The sequence below is a fragment of the Lepisma saccharinum genome, chromosome 12, assembly GCF_977018435.1.
Source record: "Lepisma saccharinum chromosome 12, izLepSacc3.1, whole genome shotgun sequence".
NCBI classification, from domain to species: Eukaryota; Metazoa; Arthropoda; class Insecta; order Zygentoma; family Lepismatidae; genus Lepisma; species Lepisma saccharinum.
Window position 1 is genome coordinate 2,062,193 of NC_139240.1, and position 26,466 is coordinate 2,088,658.

Consider the following 26,466-nt stretch of genomic DNA (forward strand, 5'->3'; position numbering starts at 1 on the left):
GATGCAAAAGCAGCAAGTGTAATAGCCGGTGCATTAAGCAAACCGATTGCAAAACTCGTGTTGACGTGTAATCATGCAAAAGAACTGTGGGATAAATTGTGTGCCAGGTTTGAGCGCAGCAGTTCAGAACGCCTGAATATGCTGATAGAGATTTTTTTCGAAATCCAGCGTGATGAAAAGGAAGACATTAGTGCACATGTGGCCAAGTTGCAAAAACTATTTGTGGACTTAGATGATGAACTAAAGAAACACGATGAAAATACATTATCTGAACGTATGATGAATGGTCGAAATTTGTCAACTTTAGGTACGGAATATGATCATTTCAAGGATGTGTGGGACACAATTCCAGCAGAAAACCAAACTTTGAACTTACTTATTCAGAAGTTATGTGCTATTGAACTGCGTGACATGCAGAAAAGGAAAGAATAAAAGTAAAACTTTCAGGTGTGATGGTTGAATTTGAATTTCATTTTAAAATTGTGGGAGCGTCAGCACTTGGTATATTTTGCTCCCGTCACATTATACGGGGGCCAGCCCCTTATCATTACAAAGAACAACTCTAACGTTGCATAATTAAAAATCTTAAAATGTTCTGACTTCTGTTAAAATCTGAGGTTGTAAATGGGCACTCAGCACACACAAGGACAAAAAACAGGACAACACACACAAAATTATACTGGCCAGAGTGCCAGTCGCCAGAGCCTCGTTCGTCTGCAAAACGCAGTCCAGGATGTACTAACGTGGAAGTGAGGTTGACAGTTGGGTGTACTACGTGGAAAATCACCCCTTACACCCCAGGTGTGATGGTGGAAAAGAATTTGATAACAAGAAAATTGCAGAATTGTTAGCCAGTCGTGGTATTGCGTACTGTATTACTCCTCCATATACTCCAGAGCAAAATGGTGCTGCTGAACGAGAAAACCGCACTATTGTTGAGGCAGCTCGTTCAATGCTAAACCCCTTATAACAGACATGCTGTATGGCAACAGCATTGACAATCCGAATCGACCTAAAAAAATTGGTGAAGTAATTCATGCTGATGTGAATGGACCCATGAGTATTGACATCCGAAGGAAGTGAAGTTCAACCAGTACACACTGAGGAAAGAAGGAAGTACCATTTGACAACAGATCTTCAGAAGAAGAATATACCATATTCAGAATGTGTATTGTACTTAAAGCTTGAAAATGTTCCGGCTTCAAAGTTAAGCAATATCAAGAAACATCTGACGGAAGTCTTGCAATCAATAAAGATTGATAGGATACGTATTGCAACAATCATCCAGCGACATAGGCTGTCAATTCTAAGAAAAAGTATCCCTGTAATAAATGCAAGCAGGTAGGTCATTGGGCAGCAGAATGTCCACAGAAAAGAACAGCCAGCAAAGGAATACTAGCAGTCTCGACTGCTGGGACGTTGATTTTTTTTCTCGCTCGTTTTCTCTGTCTGTAATACTCGTGTACGCTAAACACAATATATGCTAGTGCTTGAAATTGATACTTTGACTATTTCTTCAAATAACTTTAACAGGTTATGGGCTCCAGGGCACGTTGTGCGTGAAAGTTTGAAGTTTGTTTCGTCGTGAGTGCACACGTAAAAGCGGATGCATACAGTGAATACAAAGTATCTATCGACAAACTTGAAGGTCCTGATGATTGGGCAAAATGGAAGTGGCATATGAACATGGTGTTGCGTGCATATGGACTTGAAACAATTGTGGACGGTACGCGAAAATTTGTAGAATTACCGGTAGAACCTTCGAGCGAACAGAAGGCAGCATTCGCGGAATGGCAAAAAGACATGCAAAAGCAGCAAGTGTAATAGCCGGTGCATTAATCAAACCGATTGCAGAACTCGTGTTGACGTGTAATCATGCAAAAGAACTGTGGGATAAATTGTGTGCCAGGTTTGAGCGCAGCAGTTCAGAACGCCTGAACATGCTCATAGAGACTTTTTTTCGAATCCAGCTTGATGAAAAAGAAGACATTAGTGCACATGTGGCCAAGTTGCAAAAACTATTTGTGGACTTAGATGATGAACTAAAGAAACACGATGAAAATACATTATCTGAACGTATGTTGAATGGTCGAATTTTGTCAACTTTAGGTAAGGAATATGATCATTTCAAGGATGTGTGGGACACAATTCCAGCAGAAAACCAAACTTTGAACTTACTTATTCAGATGTTATGTGCTATTGAACTGCGTGACATGCAGAAAAGGAAAGAATAAAAGTAAAACTTTCAGGTGTGATGGTTGAATTTGAATTTTATTTTAAAATTGTGGGAGCGTCAGCACTTGGTCTATTTTGCTCCCGTCACATTATACGGGGGCCAGCCCCTTATCATTACAAAGAACAACTCTAACGTTGCATAATTAAAAATCTTAAAATGTTCTGACTTCTGTTAAAAGCTGAGGTTGTAAATGGGCACTCAGCACACATAAGGACAAAAAACAGGACAACACACACAAAATTATACTGGCCAGAGTGCCAGTCGCCAGAGCCTCGTTCGTCTGCAAAACGCAGTCCAGGGTGTACTAACGTGGAAGTGAGGTTGACAGTTGGGTGTACTACGTGGAAAATCACCCCTTACACCCCAGGTGTGATGGTGGAAAAGAATTTGATAACAAGAAAATTGCAGAATTGTTAGCCAGTCGTGGTATTGCGTACTGTATTACTCCTCCATATACTCCAGAGCAAAATGGTGCTGCTGAACGAGAAAACCGCACTATTGTTGAGGCAGCTCGTTCAATGCTAAATCCCTTATAACAGACATGCTGTATGGCAACAGCATTGACAATCCGAATCGACCTAAAAAAATTGGTGAAGTAATTCATGCTGATGTGAATGGACCCATGAGTATTGACATCCGAAGGAAGTGAAGTTCAACCAGTACACACTGAGGAAAGAAGGAAGTACCATTTGACAACAGATCTTCAGAAGAAGAATATACCATATTCAGAATGTGTATTGTACTTAAAGCTTGAAAATGTTCCGGCTTCAAAGTTAAGCAATATCAAGAAACATCTGATGGAAGTCTTGCAATCAATAAAGATTGATAGGATACGTATTGCAACAATCATCCAGCGACATAGGCTGTCAATTCTAAGAAAAAGTATCCCTGTAATAAATGCAAGCAAGTAGGTCATTGGGCAGCAGAATGTCCACAGAAAAGAACAGCCAGAAAAGGAATACTAGCAGTCTCGACTGCTGGGACGTTGATTTTTTTTCTCGTTCGTTTTCTCTGTCTGTAATACTCTTGTACGCTAAACACAATATATGCTAGTGCTTGAAATTGATACTTCGACTATTTCTTCAAATAACTTTAACAGGTTATGGGCACCAGGGCACGTTGTGCGTGAAAGTTTGAAGTTTGTTTCGTCGTGAGTGCACACGTAAAAGCGGATGCATACAGTGAATACAAAGTATCTATCGACAAACTTGAAGGTCCTGATGATTGGGCAAAATGGAAGTGGCATATGAACATGGTGTTGCGTGCATATGGACTTGAAACAATTGTGGACGGTACGCGAAAATTTGTAGAATTACCGGTAGAACCTACGAGCGAACACAAGGCAGCATTCGCGGAATGGCAAAAAGACGATGCAAAAGCAGCAAGTGTAATAGCCGGTGCATTAAGCAAACCGATTGCAGAACTCGTGTTGACGTGTAATCATGCAAAAAAACTGTGGGATAAATTGTGTGCCAGGTTTGAGCGCAGCAGTTCAGAAGGCCTGAATATGCTGATAGAGACTTTTTTCGAATCCAGCGTGATGAAAAAGAAGACATTAGTGCACATGTGGCCAAGTTGCAAAAACTATTTGTGGATTTAGATGATGAACTAAAGAAACACGATGAAAATACATTATCCGAACGTATAATGAATGGTCGAATTTTGTCAACTTTAGGTAAGGAATATGATCATTTCAAGGATGCGTGGGACACAATTCCAGCAGAAAACCAAACTTTGAACTTACTTATTCAGAAGTTATGTGCTATTGAACTGCGTGACATGCAGAAAAGGAAAGAATAAAAGTAAAATTTTCAGGTGTGATGGTTGAATTTGAATTTCATTTTAAAATTGTGGGTGCGTCAGCACTTGGTCTATTTTGCTCCCGTCACTTTTATACGGGGGCCAGCCCATTATCATTACAAAGAACAACTCTAACGTTGCATAATTAAAAATCTTAAAATGTTCTGACTTCTGTTAAAAGCTGAGGTTGTAAATGGGCACTCAGCACACACAAGGACAAAAAACAGGACAACACACACAAAATTATACTGGCCACAGTGCCAGTCGCCAGAGCCTCGTTCGTCTGCAAAACGCAGTCCAGGGTGTACTAACGTGGAAGTGAGGTTGACAGTTGGGTGTACTACGTGGAAAATCACCCCTTACACCCCAGGTGTGATGGTGGATAAGAATTTGATAACAAGAAAATTGCAGAATTGTTAGCCAGTCGTGGTATTGCGTACTGTATTACTCCTCCATATACTCCAGAGCAAAATGGTGCTGCTGAACGAGAAAACCGCACTATTGTTGAGGCAGCTCGTTCAATGCTAAATCCCTTATAACAGACATGCTGTATGGCAACAGCATTGACAATCCGAATCGACCTAAAAAAATTGGTGAAGTAATTCATGCTGATGTGAATGGACCCATGAGTATTGACATCCGAAGGAAGTGAAGTTCAACCAGTACACACTGAGGAAAGAAGGAAGTACCATTTGACAACAGATCTTCAGAAGAAGAATATACCATATTCAGAATGTGTATTGTACTTAAAGCTTGAAAATGTTCCGGCTTCAAAGTTAAGCAATATCAAGAAACATCTGATGGAAGTCTTGCAATCAATAAAGATTGATAGGATACGTATTGCAACAATCATCCAGCGACATAGGCTGTCAATTCTAAGAAAAAGTATCCCTGTAATAAATGCAAGCAAGTAGGTCATTGGGCAGCAGAATGTCCACAGAAAAGAACAGCCAGAAAAGGAATACTAGCAGTCTCGACTGCTGGGACGTTGATTTTTTTTCTCGTTCGTTTTCTCTGTCTGTAATACTCTTGTACGCTAAACACAATATATGCTAGTGCTTGAAATTGATACTTCGACTATTTCTTCAAATAACTTTAACAGGTTATGGGCACCAGGGCACGTTGTGCGTGAAAGTTTGAAGTTTGTTTCGTCGTGAGTGCACACGTAAAAGCGGATGCATACAGTGAATACAAAGTATCTATCGACAAACTTGAAGGTCCTGATGATTGGGCAAAATGGAAGTGGCATATGAACATGGTGTTGCGTGCATATGGACTTGAAACAATTGTGGACGGTACGCGAAAATTTGTAGAATTACCGGTAGAACCTACGAGCGAACAGAAGGCAGCATTCGCGGAATGGCAAAAAGACGATGCAAAAGCAGCAAGTGTAATAGCCGGTGCATTAAGCAAACCGATTGCAGAACTCGTGTTGACGAGTAATCATGCAAAAGAACTGTGGGATAAATTGTGTGCCAGGTTTGAGCGCAGCAGTTCAGAACGCCTGACTATGCTGATAGAGACTTTTTTCCGAATCCAGCGTGATGAAAAAGAAGACATTAGTGCACATGTGGCCAAGTTGCAAAAACCATTTGTGGACTTAAATGATGAACTAAAGAAAGACGATTGAAGTGGTGTCAGACAGCATGTATTTGGTGGAAGAGATGGAACAAAGTAATGATTTTCTTATGGGATTAGGTAGTGAGGCTACTGGGGTGTAGGGGTGACCTACCACGTAGTACACCCAAATGTCAACCTCACTTCCACTTTAGTACACCCTGGACTAACGAGGCTCTGGCGACTGGCCCCGTGGCCAGTATAATTTTGTTTGTATTGTCCTGTTGTCCTTGTGTGTACTGAGTGCTCCTTTACAGCCTCAGCATTTAACTGAAGTCAGAACATTTTAAGATTTTAAATTATGCAACGTTAGATTTGTTCTTTGTAATGATACGGGGATGGCCCCCGTATAATGTGACGGGATCAAAATAGCCTAAGTGCTGATGCTCCCACAATTTTAAAATCAATCAATCAATCGTAGTGAGGCTACTGCCTGTCTTTTATGTACAACAAGTTGTGTCATGACTTATGATAACCCCGTTTTACCAGCACTGCTGGTGTAGTTGCAGTATTTAAGCCAACCTGAGGGGCCCATGTGGCATGAGATTCGTGGTCATGGCTTTTCATATGCTTACAGCATATATGTAGAACCCAATGAGGGCCTTCTCTATTTTAAATTGGATAAGTCAACAGATGTTACTTCTGCATTCAAGGCACTTTGTTCCTTCTTGAGAATCTGCGTGGTTTCGTGAGTTTTCAAAATGGCTAACCCACCACCTAAACGTCCTAGGAAGGACGATGAAGACTTTACATTTGTCTGCGAAGTCGCAGATTTGTACCTTGTCCATGTGCCTGCAGCCTTCCATAGATGTAGTAGCCGTTTATCAGGCTCCCTCTCCGGAATCGAACCCTGATTCCCTGTTACCCGTGATCACCATGGTGCATAAAGTGTTGTAGCTTCAGACGTAGTCTTTTGGTAGAAATTTCTTCCATGGCTCTGCTGACATTGTAAAACACGTGTGATGTAAAGACTGCATTTTATGGATAGAAATGGATTTTGTTCTGCACGTGTAAGAGTTTTCAAGCGTATTTGTCGCCATGTCGAAATACGTCTTTATCAACCTTAAACTAAACAAGAAAAAATACGACGAAACCACAAGATCATTCTATTACTGGATTTATCATGAATATTGAAGCCTGTGCTTGTGTTTTTAAAGGTGCGCACAAATGGATTTAACAAGGCACGTAAATGTGTGATATTGCGATAAATAATGTGTGTGCTTTCGGTAACAAGTGAAAGAAGGTTATTACTCTCGCAAAAAGTGTGTGTGTTTCCACAATCTATTTATTTGTGCTGTGTTACCGGAACCTGATTATGTTGATCGTAATATGTGAATTTGGTGCTACATTGAAAATTCACGCAATCCTGACTTAAATTAAGCACACGTATAAATCACGAAAATTCCAAAGTTCAATTCAAATTATTAACCCACTTGCAAAGAGAAGAATGCGATCTATTAGTGAATATTCGTAATCATTAACTTATGCTATCGGTATAAAAACGATAATAAGTTCCTCTCCAAAAGTAACTGATTTTTTGGGTTGAACAAAATCAAAGGTATCTTGAGCATCTACGACTTTCATTTGATTTTGATTTTAAAATTTTGGGTGCGTCAGCACTAAGGCTATTTTGCACCCGTCACACTATACGGGGTCCAGCCTATTACCGTTTCACATAACTACTCTAACGTTGCTTAATTAAAATCAAAAAATATTAAACTGTTCTGATTTGATGTTAAAATTTTGGTTGCGTCAGCACTTAGGCTTTTTTGCACCCGTCACATTATACGGGGTCCAGCCCCTTATCTTTACAAAGAACAACTCGAACGTTGCATAAGTAAAATCTTAAAAGCTTAAAATGTTCTGACTTCCGTTAAAAGCTGAGGCTGTAAAGGGCCCTCAGCACACACAAGGACAAAAAAACAGGACAACACACACAAAATTATACTGGCCAGAGTGCCAGTCGCCAGAGCCTCGTTCGTCTGCAAAACGCAGTCCAGGGTGTACTAACGTGGAAGTGAGGTTGACAGTTGGGTGTACTATGTGGAAAATCACCCCTTACACCCCTTAAAATGTTCTGACTTTCGTTAAAAGCCGAGGCTGCAAAGAACACTCAGCACAAATCAGGACAAAACACAGGACAACACAAACAAAATTATACTGACCATGGGGCCAGTCGCCAGAGCCTGATTAGTCTTCAGTCCAGGGTGTACTAACGTGGAAGTGAGGTTGACATTTGTGTGTACTACGTGGAAGGTCACCCCTTACACCCCTCATCTACGACTTTCAAAAAGTACAAATGGCAGATATATATATGGTTTTCATGTAAGTTGAATTACTATTACGTGCATGTGTTTTAAAGAAGTTTTAATACGATAATATTTTCTTGATCGAATTTTCACATGAACGTTCATTGATTGCCTTGTTGAACTGATAATTTTGGACTGCTTGTTTATTATGATTCAACATTATATGTATTTAGCATTGTTAATTTTTGATACAAAAATGCATGTAGAACTACAGCCTTGTTAATAACAGCATTTACGTGACAATCAAATTACGCATGTATAACAAGCATTGATTTTTTAACATGTTCTTATAAAATGAATACATCGCTTGGTTCACTATAAATTATTTTGCTTTCAGTACCAATAGAACACGTAGTTTATTCTGAGGGTGTATAATGGTGGATTTATTGGAGATTGTACAATTGAGTTCTTAATTTCACTTGAGTGCTAAAGGAAAATATTAACGCTATTGTCTTTAAGTAAAATCCCTTTTGAAAGTACAAATGTAACTGTTGATTCCTCGCCGTAATTAATCATCACGGTATTTATTCTCTGTATCCATGGTAGCTCATAACACGCGTTTATTATTATTTCTGAGGGGTGTAAGGGGTACCTTCCAAGTAGGCGCCAAAAAGTCAACCTCACTTCCACATAGTGCACCCTGGACTAAAGACTAACGAGGCTCTGGCGACTGACACTGTGGCCAGTATAATTTTGTGTGTGTTGTCCTGTTTTTTGTCCTTGTGTGTTCTGAGTGCCCATTTACAGCCTCAGCTTTTAACAGAAGTCAGAACATTTTAAGATTTTTAGTTATGCAACGTTAGAGTTGTTATTTGTAATGGTAAGGGGCTGGACCCTGTATAATGTGACGGGTGAAAAATAGCCTTAGTGCTGACGCACCCAAAATTTAAATTCAAATTCAAAATTCGCCGGATCTTGCTTGGTGCGACTTCCCATAAGTCTAATCAGCACTGAAAGGAACCGTATTTACGACCGTAGAATCTGTGAAAAAAAAAAGCGACTGACGTCATGAAAATGGTTTCAGAAAATTAATTCCAGCACGGCCTTCAGCATTGGAAGTTTCGTTTGGAGCAGTGTATCGATAGTGCAGGGGAGTACTTTGAAGGCGATAATGTTCGTACTGTACAAAATAACCAATAAAAGATTTTGTAGCAACAGTCCGGTTTTTTCTAGCCACACCTAGTTTGTCTAAAGTTTTAGAACGTATAGTGAAAGAACAATTAGTAGACCAAACCAATAAGTCGCTGACCAAGGCAGTTTATTAAGGTAAAAACACTTAACACGTAACGTTTCGACCCTGTAGCAGGGTCTTCCTCAGACGAAGAACTAAACTAAAATGATCATTTTAGTTTAGTTCTTCGTCTGAGGAAGACCCTGCTACAGGGTCGAAACGTTACGTGTTAAGTGTTTTTACCTTAATAAACTGCCTTGGTCAGCGACTTATTGGTTTCAATATGGAAACAAGGCTTAATTATATTACAATTAGTAGACCATCTGATGTTGCCTGACCAGTATTCTCCACATCAATGAGAGTAGTGGAACTTGGCCGGTTGACCGCCCTCTTTTAGGGCTCAGTGGGCTCGCAGTGTTGCTAACCCACCCCACGAAAATTTCACCATATATTTTACAGGCAAAGCTAACCTACAAATAGGAGTTGGCAACACTGACTAGTCGCTTCACAAATGTTTTTTGGACTTAGTGTTGTCAACCTACCCTATGAAAATTTTGTTTTATTTGAAAACGTTATTGTTGAGCATTTACTAATATTAAAAAATAATTTATTCTGAACGCTCCATTGATAACAAGCATCTATATCTTTTGTAATAAGATAGCATCTTCTGGAAGTATAATGCCTTTAAAAATCTTTAAATCATCATACAACAAGCAGCGTGAAAATTTTATAACATTGATTGATTGATTGATTTAAAAATTGATTGGGTGCGTCCGTATTAAAGCCATTTTGCACCCTTCTATGTATACGGGGAAATAGCCCCTTATCTAAAATTCTGACTCAAAATTAAAAAAGGGGTGTAAATAGCCCCTTAGGAAAAATAAATAAAAGTGCAGGTTGTAAAAAGACCTGCACGAGATAAACAGAACACATTAAAAAGTCAGAACAACCAAACTAAAAACCTCCTTACACACGGTGGAAGAGTCCAGCTCTTCGTAAAAAACTAAAAACATTTGATAAAATGCTGCTGTCATCACCCAAGAGGGATGACAAACAGCCGGAAAGGTTAAAGAGAGAGAGAATTTGAATTTAAAATTTTGGGAGCGTCAGCACTTAGGCTATTTTGCTCCCGTCACAGTATACGGGGGCCAGCCCCTTACCTCTACAAATAACAACTCTAACGTTGCATAACTAAAAAATTTAAAATGTTCTGACTTCTGTTAAAAGCTGAGGCTGTAAAGGGGCACTCAGCACACATAAGGACAAAAGAACAGGACAATACAAACAAAATTATACTGGCCATGGGGCCAGTCGCCAGAGCCTCGTTAGTCTTAAGTCCAGGGTGCACTAACGTGGAAGTGAGGTTGACATTTGGGTGTACTACGTGGAAGATCACCCCTTACACCCCCCGGAAAGGTTAAAAGTCTGCCGGAGGTAAGCAAGATCGACACATTCAACGAGAATGTGTTGAATGTTTAAAATAACATTACAAACACGACATAACGGAGGGTCCAGCCCTTGTAGCAAGTGACTATGCGTAAGACGACTGTGTCCTAGACGCATGCGGGTTAGAATGACTTCTTCTCGCCGAGAGAGACGGGACGAGGAACGCCAAGCACCTGTGGAGGGCTTAATAGCGTGAAGCTTGTTCCCCGTTTCCGTATCCCACTCGGCCTGCCAAGTGTCAAGAAGGCGACAACGGAACATGTTCTGCAGGTCGCTAGCTGGCAAAAGGTGGACGAGAACATCGCCGTCTGCATCAGCCGACTTGGCGGCAGCGTCAGCTGCTTCGTTCCCCTGAAAGCCCACGTGGCTAGGGACCTAACAGAAGTGTACATCTGCACTGGCAGATAAGGACACAAGCCGTCTGAATATGCGTTGCGCTACCGGATGCCGGGAATACGGCGAATCCAGAGTCTGCAACACGCTGGTCGAATCACTGCACACAAGCACTTTCTTCAGACCATTGACGTCTGCAAAGTGCAATGCTTTTAGAATGGCGTACAACTCTGCCGTATAGATGGAACACGCAGGATGAAGCGAGTAACTGGAACTTTGAGAGTATAGGACGAAGGCGCAACCAACTAATTCCACTGTCTTGGACCCATCCGTGTAAAACACATTAAAATTGGGGTGCTTCGCACGAAGTTCTATAAACCGTTGCTGGTATACAAACATTGGTGTTTCTGCCTTTGGAAGGGCACTCAGAGAAAAATCGATGGAAGGTGCAGGAAACTCCCACGTAGGGAGAGGCGGAATGAGTGGAGAGACGTCAGGAAGATCACTGTCAACACCAAATGGTCTAGTGACACTAGGGTGGAGCCGATACCTTTCCAGCCTATACTCGTCTGAGATGGTGTGAAATGAAGGATGTGAAGGCATCGAGCAAAGATGGAGAAGGTAGTTCACTTCCAGTCGCTGTCTTCGCAGAGACAGCGACGGCTCAGATGCCTCTACATACAAACTGGCGACTGGACTGGTCCGAAAGGCACCAGAGCACACACGTATAGCAGCATGGTGGACGGTGTCTAGCATGCAAAGTCTTTGATTTGATTTTAAAATTTTGGGTACGTCAGCACTGAGGCTATTTTGCACCCATCAAACTATACGGGGTCCAGCCCTTATCATTACACATAACAACTCTAACGTTGCTTAATTAAAATCCTAAAATATTAAAATGTTCTGACTTTCGTTAAAAGCTGAGGCTGCAAAGAACACTCAGCACACATAAGGACAAAAGAACAGGACAATACAAACAAAATTATACTGGCCATAGGGCCAGTCGCCAGAGCCTCGTTAGTCTTCAGTCCAGGGTGTACTAACGTGGAAGTGAGGTTGACATTTGGGTGTACTACGTGGAAGATCACCCCTTACACCCCAGCATGCAAAGTCTAGATGGGCGGGCAGAAGAATACACAACACATCCATAATCAGGCTTCGACCTGATGAGTGCACGGTGCAGGCGAAGCAGTACCGTCCTATCAGCACCCCAGGAAGTATGAGATAAAACACGTAAAAGGTTGAGTACTCGAAGACAAGAGAACTTTAACTGGCGAAGGTGAGGTAGCCATGTTAATTTCTTATCGAAAATGAGGCCCAGGAACCGGACCTCATTCACGAAGCACAGCGGAGATTTCCCCATGTACAGGTCAGGATCGAAATGACATGTACGTTGAATACAAAAGTGAACACACACGGATTTCTCGGCTAAGAAGGTGAAACCTGTTTGGGAGGACCACTTAAGCAAACGGTTTATCGTCAGTTGGAGTTGACGAGAAGCTGACGCGAGATTCCGTGAGCGACAAAAGATCGTGAGGTCGTCTACATACAGAAGACCATGTACCGGGGCAACAATGCTTGATATAACACTGTTCACTGCTATGGCAAACAGAGTCACACTTAATAGCTGCCCTGCGGAACACCGCCGTTCTCTTGTTCGTGAAGATCGGAAAAGGAGTTCCCAACACGTACGGGGAAAAAACGATGAATGAATGAAGTACGCCATATGGCCACGGACGCCCCAAGAATGGAGCTGCTTTATGATGCCAAAGCGCCACGTTGTGTCATGCTTTTTGGAGGTCAAAGAAAACTGCAACTAAATGTTCCTTGTTGAGCAATGCATCCTGAATATGTGTTTCCAGCTGAACCAGATGGTCCAGTGTGGAACGGTTGGAGCAAAAACCACATTGAAAATTACTTATCAATGAGTTTTTCTCCAAAAACCAGGTGAGACGCTTGTTGATCATGCGTTCCATCAACTTGCACACACAGCTAGTTAAGGCAATAGGCCTATAACTCGAGGCTGCGGTGCGTTGTTTACCTCGTTTCAGGATGGGAACAATAATAGTTTCTTTCCAGGAAGTGGGGAAAGAGTCCTCCAACCAAAGCCTGTTGAATACCGTCAAAAGGAAATTTTTTGCTTCAATGGGCAGATGACGAAGCATCTCATTGTGGATCTTGTCCACTCCAGGAGCTGTATTCTTAGAATTTCGAAGCACCTGATCGAACTCCCGTTCAGTGAATGGAGAGTTGTATGGCTCGGTGTTATGACTTCGAAAAAGTAGAGGGCGTCGTTCCTGACGGTCCTTCTCACGGCGGAAACGTGGTTCATAATTTTCAGAGCTAGACGCATCAGATAACTGCGTGGGCAAGATATTAGCTATGTCTCCGGAATCAGTGTACAACGTCCCATCGTGCTCTAGAGGACTCAGAGGAGTAGATTCACCCCCTGTATGCGAGGTACTTTGGTCCAAACGGCTTTCGACGAAGCCTGCTTCGTCAGAGAAGACACGTATTGGACCCAGCACGCCTTCTTACTGGCTCGAATGAGCCTACGGGCACGGGCACGTTTAATGCGGAACTGCTCGAGGTTTGCTGCAGTGTGGTTCCTACGGAATCGATCTAGGGCATGATTGCGGTCCTTCATGGCTGCACCGATCTCCGCAGTCCACCAGGGGACTGGGCTTCGCCTCGCAGGTCCACTGGGATGTGGAATGTAGGTGCGTGCAGCATAATGCACTCGTGACACAAATATATCTAAGGCGTCGATGGCTGGCAAATTCGTCGCTAGATCGACTTCAAGGTCCACTGCACGCTCGAAGGAATCCCAGTCGGCCCGACTGAGATGCCAGTGAGGGTGTTGTTCACGTGAGTGCTGAAGATGTTCGAAAGTTAGAAGGAGTGGGAAGTGATCACTCCTACAGAGATCAGGGTGAACGCTCCAAGATGTGGTAGGAGCAAGGCTGGGACTGCAGAAGAACAAGTCCAACGCAGAGTATGTGCCTGAGGAAGGACTGAAATATGTGGGAGTCCAATGATTCAGCAACGTTAACGCTGATGCCTCACTGAATTTATCTACAATTTGACCCCGGGGCTCTGTACGAACGGAGCCCCACAGCAGCTGCAGCAACTGTAGCGAATGGCACAGGTAAACTGCTGCGTATACTTTCACGGAGACGTTGATTTGATTTGATTTGATTTGAATTTAAAATTTTGGGAGCGTCAGCACTTAGGCTATTTTGCTCCCGTCACATTATACGGGGGCCAGCCCCTTACCATGAGAACATAACAACATAACAACTCTAACGTTGCATAACTAAAAAATTTAAAATGTTCTGACTTCTGTTAAAAGCTGAGGCTGTAAAGGGGCACTCAGCACACATAAGGACAAAAGAACAGGACAATACAAACAAAATTATACCTGCCATGGGGCCAGTCGCCAGAGCCTCGTTAGTCTTCGGTCCAGGGTGCACTAACGTGGAAGTGAGGTTGACATTTGGGTGTACTATGTGGAAGGTCACCCCTTACACCCCCACGGAGACGTTGTTTTGCTTCATCAGCGAATAATTTCTCTGTGACGACCAACTCTCTGATTTTCTTCTCTTGTTGGAAAGAGGGGCAGTCACGATGCCAGACTGGCTGCTCGCTTCGGCCGTTAATGCATTTGGGACCAGAAGAACAAGGTTCGGTCCCATGATCAGGCAGACCGCACTAACCACAAATGGCGGTAGTGGCCTTGCAGGAAGGCTGAGTGTACCCGAAGTGCTGGCATTTGAAACACCGCATCGCGTTAAGAATGTACGGCCGGACTTTGAGTCTCAAACATGCAGCCCGTACGCTAACTGGGAGTGGTCGTTTGGAACGTCAGTATAAGTGAAGCGGTTGGTACAAGTACTCCGGACTTACGCGTCTTTATTCGCTGGACTGCGGTGGCATGTTGGTCTGAGAGTGCTTCAAGAATGTCTTCCTCCTCAGCATTTAGCAGATCCCAGTGGCGAATCACACCTTTACTACTGTTAAGTTGAAGATGGGGTTCAACATTAACAGGTAAGTCGCCCAAAGATCTTAATTTTAAAAGGTTGTTTGTCTGGCAATTTGTGCTGGCCTGGATAATTGATTTGATTTGAATTTAATATTTTAGGTGCGTCAGCACTTAGGTTATTATGCACCCGTCACATTATACGGGGTCCAGCCCCTTATCTTTACAAAGAACAACTCTAACTTTGCATAAGTAAAATCTTAAAAGCTTAAAACGTTCTGACTTTCCTTAAAAGCTGAGGCTGTAACGGGACACTCAGCACACACAAGGACAAAAAACAGGACAACACACACAAAATTATACTGGCCAGAGTGCCAGTCCCTCGTTTGTCTGCAAAACGCAGTCCAGGGTGTACTAACGTGGAAGTGAGGTTGACAGTTGGGTGTACTACGTGGAAAATTACCCCTTACGTCTCCTGGTCTGGATAAGTAGTCTCCTGTTTCTCAGCTTTTTTATTTCTGGAACATCTGAACCAGCGGCGTAGTCGAGCTGTTTCTTGATAAGAAACAGTGACAAGTCCTTCAATGTAGCAGTTCCATGTTTCTTGGCTGTTGTAGATTCATCCTTACTCTCGGTCTTCTGAACCAATACTTACCACAATATAACGTGGCACGTTAGTTGTCTTTTCCACTAATTGGAGCGGGCTGGAAGGCCGCGCTCGTTTTGTGTGTTTCCCCCCGTTTTAGTTGTTTTTTGTACCCATATACAAAATTTTATTATTGTGGAGGGTCCATAAATTGTCGCCAGGACATGCCCTTTATGCCGAGGAAGGCCTACCCCCAAAAATGGAGGCTACTCGAGGACCAAACTGAAATCCCCGAGGCCACGTTCGCGACTGCACCTACCCCTGCAGCCAACACTGTCCCATTGGCACGTGCAACTCACACCTTGGGATAGGTTTTTTTTTATCGAGGTTGTCTCCTCTAGCAGGACCCTTAGTTATAGGGAGGGAGAGAAAAGATGGATAAGACGTTGGCCCATTTTGGCTTGTTGAAGGTAGTTATGAATTATTGAAAAGTCACAGAATGAGAATGTTACAGCGAATGGTGCATAGCGTATTGTCTCCGCCAACAGTGAGCTCTCTTCCCATATGCAGTAGCTATATTCATCGCGTTCGTGCTTTGTTTACGTACACAAAATGCTACCAAAGCAGAAGGTCGTGTTGTTACGGTATCGTCTTCAGAATTCCATCCTACTCTGTGTGAAATCACATCATAAAGTGACATCACGGTGACAAAGGGTCGGCACAATCTTGTATGAGAAAGAAAAAAAATCTTGCGGCGAGTGCTGTCGCGTGTACAAGATATATTTAATTTTCTTCTTGTTCTGCGAGTTAATGGTTGAGAGAAAAAATAGCAGAATTTATAAGAAGAAGCATAGTTTATACGTGTTATTCAGCATGGTAAAATATATAGTTGAGGAGTTGTTACAATTACTGTTCGAATTTTTGTCGCGGCGAGGAACTATGAAGGATGATGATGATGATAGTCTTCGATAGGAAGTAGCTGTTTCATACTGCCAGTGTGCCAATGTTTCTTGCAGTGTTGTCAACTTCTGATATATAAAGTTCACTAGTTGTGAATTCTTCCAGATAAAGTCCCTCTAGAGTACGAGGGATATCCGCTTGCACTCCTGAATGTAACTTTAAGGCATTCACATTATTTTCCTCTGTACGTGGTTGATCGAGAGTTACCGTTTGTGGTGTGTAAAGTTTCATCCTTACCGATGCTGCCTTTTGTTCAAACCGTTTTCCTTGCTTGATCCCTTTCTGTAATGGTTTTTGTCAAGTCGCTCGATTACTGTGAAGGGGCCTTCGTACTTTCCTGAAAATGCTTTGGACGTCTTTGATAAGCGTCGATCGTTCCACAAAAATATTTGATCGCCAGATTTAAACGCTGCTTGAGAATAGTGAGGATCAAGCCGTGCCTTGTCCGTTCTGTGGCGTTTGAGGAGATTATCTTGTGCAAATCGACACGAAAGCTTCATATGTTCCAGCCGTTCATAATTGCTCACATGCTGCGGCGGGGTTTGAAAAATCGCATCCGGTAAGGTGCGGGGATGATAACCCATCAGTAAATAGGTAGGTGAGTACCGTGCAGATGAATGCGGCGTGTTGTTGATGGCTGAGACCGCTGTTGGTAAGAAATTGGACCAATTATTGTGTTTGGCATTGACATAAAATTTGATCATACCTTCCAGCGTTTGTTGTGTTTTTTCAACTAAGCCAAGGCTCTGATGAAATCCTGGGCTGACAAAGCTTAGTTCAATTTGGAATTTGTTGGCCAATTCTTTGAATAAATCTGAAGTTTGACCTGGAAGTTGGTCCACAATGATTTTTTCTGGCAAGTCACATGGTATTATGATTTTCGTGTACAAAAAATCCGCCAGAGCTTCAGCAGTGAGAGAATGTGTCGGTGCGGCTACTACGTAACGCGTGGCTGCGTCAGTGCACGTGATCACGTAGCGATGTCCCTCTGGTCCTGATGTGACACATGGACCACATTGATCCAAGGCGATAATTTGGAAAGGTGTCAGAGAAGTCCTTGTTTGTAGTTCGAAGTGCTTTGGTTGGCGGGACTGCTTAAGTCGTGCACACTGTTCACATTCTTTGCATTTCTTGTAGATGAAGGATTTCTGAGAAGGAAAATAATAACGGTCCTTCTCATAGGCATATATTTTATAGTATCCAAAATGGTTGAGAGCGTGGGGAGAAGAGTGCACTTGTTCGAACCATATATCTTGTAATGCCTGTGGGATGCAAGTGAGTAGCCTTTCCTGTTTGTCTGAACTTCGGGTCCTTCTGTAAATAATGTCATCTAGGAGACGAAATTACTGGCTAGTTCTGTCATATTTAGGGTCGGCTTCTTTACTTCCAATTAAATGTAGGTAAATATTTTTGAGAAAAGGGTCTGCTTGTTGTTCTTTGGCAAGGTCAAATTCACGTGTTCTCAAAACAGATTCAATTTCATCTTCTAGGAGAGGAGAACAAGCTTCATCTTGGATCCTCGTGTTACGGCTAATGGCGTCCGAGGCACTGTTGTCTGTTCCCTTTAGATGTTGAATGACGAAATCGTAGTCGGACAGAAATTGTGAAAAACGCCAAAGGCGGCCTTTAAGGGTAGTTGACTGTCGTAAATTTTGAATACATTTGGAATCGGTGTGTAATATAAATCTTTTGAAAAGGATGTAGTGTCGGAATGCTTTTAAAGCAAAAATTATGCCAGAGAGTTCTAACATGTTTATATCTTGTTCTCTTTCCTTATCATTTAGTATCCTGCTTGCATATGCAATTGGCTTAACATTTCCTTGGGAGTCTTCGTGAGCAATGACAGCCCCTAGAGCTATTTTGCTACTGTCCGGATCGTATCTGGCTAATACTGGGCTAGTGATTAGTGAATGCTTTAAAGCATTGAATGCCTCGTTTTGTGCTTCTGTCCATCGAAATTTTCTCTCCTTCTTCAGCAGTTGTGTAAGAACTGATGAGTGTTTGGAAAAATGTGGAGAGTAACGACGGGAAAAATTTGCCCGTCGCCTCCACCATGTTACGTTTAGGCCGTTCGCCGGCTTAAACTGCTTGGCTGCAAGAGGATGTGTGTATGAAGAATGGAATAAATTACGCTCATTGCTCTTTACCAATATTTAATAGACTCGCACAAGTGGGGGGGGAGATCACGCACGAGCGAGTAAGATATCTAAACACTGACAATGATAAAACCTAAAGTGTCACCACTGTACCAGATTTCCTTCGCGGTTCCTCGGCTGAGTCACGACGTGGCGCTCTATCGGTCCATTGAAGGTGTCCTCAGTGGGTTCGCCCAATCGTTTTAAATGGACCGACTTAACACTGTCACTCGCAACACCCTTCGCGCTTCGCTCCCTCGATCAAGACTCGTCTTCGCGACCTCTCGTCACCCGGGGACTGATGGCGTTTTTGATTAACTAACTAACTCTCTAGCCTTCTTAAACCCGAAGGTTCATGGCTGCAGCAACACAGGCCTTCCATCTGTCCCTATCTTGAGCAAGATCTATATATTCTTTTCCATCCCTACCGATTTCCTTTAGGTCCATCTCAACGTTGTCCCTCGATTTTCGTCTTGGCCTTCCTACAGGTCTCTTACCATCAGGTTTCCCAACAAGAATTCTGTAAACTCCTCTTTCCTCTCCCATTCGTGCCACATGGCCTGCCCACCTAAGTCTTCTTGATTTAATTATTCTAATAATGTCTGGCCATGAATACAAATTATGTAGTTCTAAATTATGTAACCTTCTCCATTCACCTGTCTCCTCATCCCTTTTAGGTCCAAAGATTTTCCTAAGGATCTTATTTTCAAATATTCTCAATTTATGTTCCTCTTTCAATGTAAGGGACCAAGTTTCACATCCATATAATACTACAGGCAAAATTACTGTTTTGTATATTTTAACTTTTAGTTTCTTAGATATTAAACGAGAAGACAAAAGCTCATGAAGAGAGAAGTAACATGCATTTCCTGAATTAAGCCTACTTTTTATTTCATCTCTAATATAATTTTCATTTGTTAATATTACTCCTAAGTATTTGAATTTGGAAACTGGTTCAAACGAGTTGTTATCAATAATTAGATTTTGATTGTTACCTAACACTTGGTTTCGGTCTGTAAGCATATATTTAGTTTTCTCTTTGTTAACTTCCAAACCTGTCTCTTTAGCAGTTTTGAAAAATATTTTAGCGTTATTCTTAATTGCATTCACATCATCTCCTAGTAAGTCTACATCATCTGCATATGCTAACAACTGAGTCACACCATTTAATTTTAGTCCTTCTTTAGTTTCTTTTACCTTACTAACAGCATATTCTAAGGCAAAATTAAAGAGCAATGGAGATAATGCATCTCCTTGTTTTAACACATCATGAATTGTAAATTTGTCAGACATATTAATACCCACACGAATTTTACTTTCTGTTTCACTTTTGCATACTTTTATCATACTAACAAGCTTCTTAGGCATTCCAAACTCTACTAATATATTATATAATTTCTCTCTTTTGACCGAATCATATGCTTTTTTGAAATCAATGAATAGCTGTTGGACATTTTGATTATATTCCCACTTTTTTCAAGTATCTGTCTGATGTGAAAAATTTGATCTGTAGTTGATCTGTTACGTTTAAATCCACATTGATAATCACCTATAATTTCATTAGCATATGGGGTTAGTCTTGTTAAAATAATGTTAGACAATATTTTGTATGTTGTTGAGAATAGAGAAATTCCACGGTAATTATTGCAGTTCATTTTAACACTTTTTTTAAACACAGGAACAATAATGGATTCTTTCCACTGTTGAGGGATTTCTTCTTTATTCCATATTAAACAAATTAATTGATGAATTTGAACCAAAAACCTCCTTACAGATGGTGGAAGAGTCCAGCTCTTCGCAAAAAACTAAAAACACGTGATAAAATACTGCTGTCATCACCCAAGAGGGATGACAAACAGCCGGAAAGGTTAAAAGTCTGTCGGAGGTAAGAGAGATCGACACATTCAACGAGAATGTGTCGGATGCTTAAAATAACATTACAAGCACGACACAACGGAGCTTCCGGCCCTTGCAGTAGGTGACCATGCGTGAGACGGCTGTGTCCTATACGCATGCGGGTAAGAATAACGTCTTCTCTCCGAGAGGGACGAGACGAGGAACGCCAAGCACCTATGGTGGGCTTTACAGAGTGAAGCTTGTTCCCCGTTTCCACATCCCACTCGGTCTGCCAAGTGTCAAGAAGGCGACAACGGAACACATTCTGCAGGTCGCTAGCTGGCAAAAGGTGGACGAGAACGTCGCCATCTGCATCAGCAGACTTGGCGGCAGCATCAGCTGCTTCGTTCCCCTGGATGCCCACGTAGCTAGGGACCCAACAGAAGTGTACATCTGTGCTGGCAGATAAGGACACAAGCCGTCTGAATATGCGTTGCTCTACCGGATGCCGGGAATACGGCGAATCCAGAGACTGCAAAACGCTGGTCGAATCGCAGCACACAAGGACTTTCTTCAGCCCATTCACGTCTGCAAAGTCCAGTGCCTTTAGAATGGCGTACAACTCTGCTGTAAAGATGGAACAGGCAGGATGTAGCGAGAAACTGGAACTTTGAGATTCTAGGACGAAGGCGCAACCAACTGATTCGACTGTCTTGGACCCATCCGTGTAAAACACATTAAAATTGGGGTGCTTCGCACGAAGTTCTAAAAACCGTTGCTGGTATACAACCATTGTTGTTTCTGCCTTTGGAAGGGCAGTCACGGAAAAATCGATAGAAGGTGCAGGAAACTCCTAGATAGGGAGAGGCGGAATGAGTGGAGAGACGCCAGGAAGATCACTGTCAACACCAAGTGCTGACAGGATCTCGTCTGCACGAACACCAAATGGTCTAGTGACACTAGGGTGGATCCGATACCTTGCCAGCCTACTCTCGTCGGAGATGGTGTCAAATGAAGGATGTGAAGGCATCGAGCGAAGATGGAGGAAGTAGTTCACTACCAGCCGCTGTCTTCGCAGAGACAGCGACGGCTCAGATGCCTCTACGTACAAACTAGCGACTGGACTCGTACGAAACGCACCACAGCACAAACGTATACCAGCATGGTGGACGGTGTCTAGGATGCGAAGTCTAGATGGGCGGGCAGAAGAATACACAACACATCCATAATCAAGCTTCGACCTGATGAGTGCACGGTACAGGCGAAGCAATACCGTCCTATCAGCACCCCAGAAAGTATGAGATAAAACATGTAGAAGGTTGAGAACTCGAAGGCAAGAGAACTTTAACTGGCGAAGGCGAGGTAGCCATGTTAATTTCTTATCGAAAATGAGGCCCAGGAAGCGGACCTCATTCACGAAGCACAGGGGAGATTTCCCCATGTACAGGTCAGGATCGAAATGACATGTACGTTGACGACAAAAGTGAACACACACGGATTTCTCGGATGAGAAGGTGAAACCTGTTTGGGAGGACCACTCAACCAAACGGTTCATCGTCGGTTGGAGTTGACGAGAAGCTGACGCGAGATTCCGTGAGCGACAAAAGATCGTGAAGTCGTCTACATACAGAAGACCATGTACAGGGGCAACAATGCTTGCAATAACACTGTTCACTGCTATGGCTAACAGAGTCACACTTAATACGCTGCCCTGCGGGACACCGTTCTCTTGTTCGTGAAGATCCGAAAAGGAGTTCCCAACACGTACGCGGGAAAAACGATCAGATAAAAAGTTTTTAATAAAGTACGCCATATGGCCACGGACGCCCCAAGAATGGAGCTGCTTTAGGATGCCAAAACGCCACGTTGTGTCATATGCTTTTTGGAGGTCAAAGAAAACTGCAACTAAATGTTCCTTGTTGAGGAATGCATCCTGAATGTGTGTTTCCAGCTGAACCAGATGGTCCAGTGTGGAACGGTTGGAGCGAAAACCACACTGAAAATTACTCATCAAGCAGTTTTCCTCCGAAAACCAGGTGAGACGCTTGTTGAACATGCGTTCCATCAACTTGCACACACAGCTAGTTAAGGCAATAGGCCTATAACTCGAGGCTGCGGTGCGTTGTTTACCTGGTTTCAGGATGGGAACAATAATAGCTTCTTTCCAGGAAGTGGGGAAAGAGTCCTCCAACCAAAGCCTGTTGAATATCGCCAAAAGGGAATTTCTTGCTGCAATGGGCACATGACGAAGCAGCTCATAGTGGATCTTGTCCACTCCAAGAGCTGTATTCTTAGAATCTCGAAGTGCCTGATCGAACTCCCGTTCAGTGAATGGAGAGTTGTATGGCTCGGTGTTATGACTTCGAAAAACTAGAGGGCGTCGTTCCTGACGGTCCTTCTCACGGCGGAAACGTGGTTCATAATTTAGAGCTAGACGCACCAGAAATCTGCGTGGCCAAGATATTAGCTATGTCTCCGGAATCCGTGTACAACGTTCCATCGTGCTCCAGAGCGCTCAGAGGAGTAGATGTACCCCCTGGATGCGACGTACTTTGGTCCAAACGGCTTTCGACGAAGCCTGCTTCGTCACGCCTTCTTACTGGCGTTTACTTCTTCTTACTTACGTTTAATGCGGAACTGCTCGAGGTTTGCGGCAGTGTGGTTCCTATTAAATCGATCGAGAGCATGATTGCGGTCCTTGATGGCTGAACCGATCTCCGCAGTCCACCAGGGGACTGAGCGTCGCCTCGCAACATCATGCACTCCTGACACAAATATATCTAAGGCGTCGATTGGTTATAAAGTCGACGCAAAATCGACTTCAAAGCCCACTGCACGCTCGAAGGCTTCCCAGTCGGCCCGACTGAGATTCCAGAAGGATGTTCACTACCACAGAGATCAGGATGAACGCTCCAAGATGTGGTAGGAGCAAGGCTGGGATTGCAAAAGGACAAGTCCAACGCAGAATATGTGCCAGAGGAAGGACTGAAATATGTGGGAGTTCCATCATTCAGCAACGTTAAACCTAATGCCTCACGGAATTGATCTACAATTTGACCCCGGGGCTTACGAACGGAGCCCCACAAACGATGGTAGGAATTAGAATCGCCCAAAAGAACTACAGGAGACGGAAGTTGTTCGAATATACAATGGAGGTCCTCAAGAGAGAATCGCTCCTCCCTTGTGATGTAGACACAGCACACAGATATTGGCTGTGGTAGATGGACCCGCACGGCGACAGCTTGGGGGGGGGGGGTGAGAAAGATTGTGGTTGAGTGGATGGTATCTCGAGCACCGATTGCAACACCACCGTGTGCACGACGACCCTCAGGAAGCTTGTCGGTGCGGTAAAGCGTGTATTCGTTTAGAATCACTGATTCATTTGGACGAAAATGTGTCTCTTAAGATTTGCAGTTCCTCGAGATGTGTACGGAAACCGTTAAGGTTCCATTGGAGACAATAAGCCATAGCTGGAGGTATTACAGTTACCTTTTGAGGCGTACTCTGTTTCTAGGCCCTGTCACCTTGATAAATTCTTCATCCGTGGCTTCGTCCTGTATCATGTCCTCTGATAAGGACATGAGGGCGAAGGGGATGAAGGAGGAGTGGGGGCGGGTGCTGTTAGCGCCCGCCGGGCAGCTTTCAGATGCGCTTCAAGTTTCAGGGTGGTCGATGCCACCCTCACTGGAGAGCTACTGGATTTCAGGAAGTATTCTTTACTGTGTACCTGCTTGAACTACTTCTCTGTGGAGCGAGGAGTGGTTGCTGGTTTCCTCGAAGCAGGTCGAGCTACTACGGAAAGCGTTGTTGTTTGCGTGGACACGTCGCTGGTTTGTACCCCTATACTGCGACAGGTAAGAGCAGCTGCAGCAACTGTAGCGAATGGCACACGTAAAGTGGTGCGTATACTGTCACGGAGACGTTGTTTTGCTTCACCAGCAGAGATTTTCTCTGTGACGACCAACTCTCTGATTTTCTTCTCTTGTTGGAAAGAGGGGTAGTCACGATGCCAGACTGGGTGCTCGCCTTGGCAGTTAATGCATTTTGGACCTGAAGAACAAGGTTCGGTCCCATGATCAGGCTTACTGCACTTACCACAAAGGGCGGTATTGGCCTTGCAGGAAGGCTGAGTGTGCCCAAAGTGCTGGCATTTGAAACATCGCATCGGGTTAGGGATGTACGGCCGGACTTTGAGTCTCAAATATCCAGCCCGTACCCTATCTGGGAGAGTGGTCGTTTGGAAGGTCAAAATAATGGAAGCAGTTAGAACAAGTTCTCCGGACTTTCGTGTCTTGATTCGCTGCACTGCGGTGACATGTTGGTCTGAGAGTGCTTCAAGAATCTCTTCCTCCTCAGCATTTAGCAGATCCCAGTGGCGAATCACACCTTTACTACTCTTAAGTTGACGATGTGGTTCAACATTAACAGGGAAGTTGCCCAAAGATCTTAACTTTAAAAGGTTGTTGGTCTGGCGATCTGTGCTGGTCTGGATAAGTAGACTCTCGTTTCTTAGCTTTTTTATTTCTGGTACGTCTGAACCAGCGGCGTAGTCTAGCTGTTTCTTGATAAGGAATGGTGACAAGTCCTTCAATGTAGCAGCTCCGTGTTTCTTTGATGTTGCAGAAACATCGTTACTACGGTCTTTTTTTTTGATTAAACGTATAAAAGGAGCGTCAGCACTTAGGCTATTTTGCTCCCGTCACATTATACGGGGGCCAGCCCCTTATCATTACAAATAACAACTCTAGCGTTGCGTAACGAAAAATGTTAAAATGTTCTGACTTCTGTTAAAAGCTGAAGCCGTAAACGGGCACTCAGCACACACAAGGACAACAAACAGGACAACACACACAAAATTGTACTGGCCATAGTGCCAGTCGCCAGAGCCTAGTTAGTCTTTAGTCCAGGGTGCACTACGTGGAAGTGAGGTCGACTTTTGGGTGCCTACGTGGAAGGTCACCCCTTACACCCCTACTATCGGTCTTCTCAACAATACTGATAACAAGGTAACGTAGCACGTCACTTGTCTTTTCCAATAATTGCAGCGGGCTCGAAGGCCGCGCTTGTTTTGTGGGTTTCCCCCTGTTTGAGTTGTTTTTTGTACCCATATACAAAAAATATTTTAAGTGGAGGGTCCATAAATTGTCGCCTCGACATGCCCTCTATGCCGAGGAAGGCCCAAAAATGGAGGCTACTCGAGGACCAAACCGAAATCCCCGAGGCCACGTTCGCGACTGTACCTACCCCTGCAGCCAACACTGTCCCATCGGCACGTGCAACTCACACCTTGGGATAGTTTTTCTTATCGAGGTTGTCTCCTCTAGCGGGCCCCTTAGTTATAGGGAGGTCAAAGATATGGAGATGAATAACGTGGTGGAATGCTGAAAACGTGAGACATGGATGTGAAGAATGTCCCTACTAAGCCCCCTCGCCCCGTCAAGGCAGTCCTACATGGAGGGGGTATCCCATTCGTAAGGTGGTAGAAATATCCATGATTGAATTTGAATTTAAAATTAAGGGAGCGTCAGCACTTAGGCTATTTTGCTCCCGTCACATTATACGGGGGCCAGCCCCTTATCATTACAAAGAACAACTCTAGCGTTGAATAATTAAAAATCTTAAAATGTTCTGACTTCTGTTAAAAGCTGAGGCTGTAAACGGGCACTCAGCACAAATAACAAATAAGGACAAAACAATGGACATCAGAAACAAAATTATACTGGTCATGGGCCAGTCGCCAGAGCCTCGTTAGTCTTCAGTCCAGGGTGTACTAACGTGGAAGTGAGGTTGACACTTGGGTGTGCTACGTGGAAGGTCACCCCTTAGACCCCCTATATCCATGATTGCATACTCTCTGAGTCTGCATCGATAACAGCGAGTTCTTTAGGAATAAAGTTGCCAGAATTGTCTCGGAATCCTTGAAAATCAACGACAGCCCTGATATTGTGATCTGTACTCTTTGCAGGCTGGAACTCAACTGATTATCATTTTGTATTATCTGGGAAGATACCGCGGTGTTTATCTATCTGCAGTAAAGAATCAAATTCCCCACAAATAA